Source organism: Pygoscelis adeliae, unplaced genomic scaffold, assembly GCF_000699105.1.
Source record: "Pygoscelis adeliae isolate BGI_AS28 unplaced genomic scaffold, ASM69910v1 Scaffold621, whole genome shotgun sequence".
NCBI lineage: Eukaryota > Metazoa > Chordata > Aves > Sphenisciformes > Spheniscidae > Pygoscelis > Pygoscelis adeliae.
In genome coordinates, this window is record NW_008824052.1 from 552,683 (window position 1) to 552,902 (window position 220).

Here is a 220-nt window from a genome sequence, read left to right on the forward strand (position 1 = left end):
AAACTACCTGCGCTCCTGAGTCCCTTACCGCCGCTCCCAGGGCTCCATAGTCCTTCTTGATAGTCCTCGACTGCTCCTGGCTGTGTCACTGGTGCCCACGTGAAACAGCAGCAGCGGATAATAGTCAGTGGACTGTACGAGGCTTGGCAGCCTCTCGGGGACATCCCTGATGCGAGCCCCTGGTAAGCAGCACCCCTCTCTAGAGAGTGGGTCATGTCAG

General features: G+C 58.6%; 1 protein-coding gene across 1 annotated transcript in view; it reads right to left on the bottom strand.

Annotated features, from left to right (window-relative positions):
• HNRNPLL (heterogeneous nuclear ribonucleoprotein L-like) overlaps positions 1-220 on the bottom strand; it is a 23,539-nt gene that overhangs the window by 16,641 nt on the left and 6,678 nt on the right. The window lies entirely within an intron of this gene.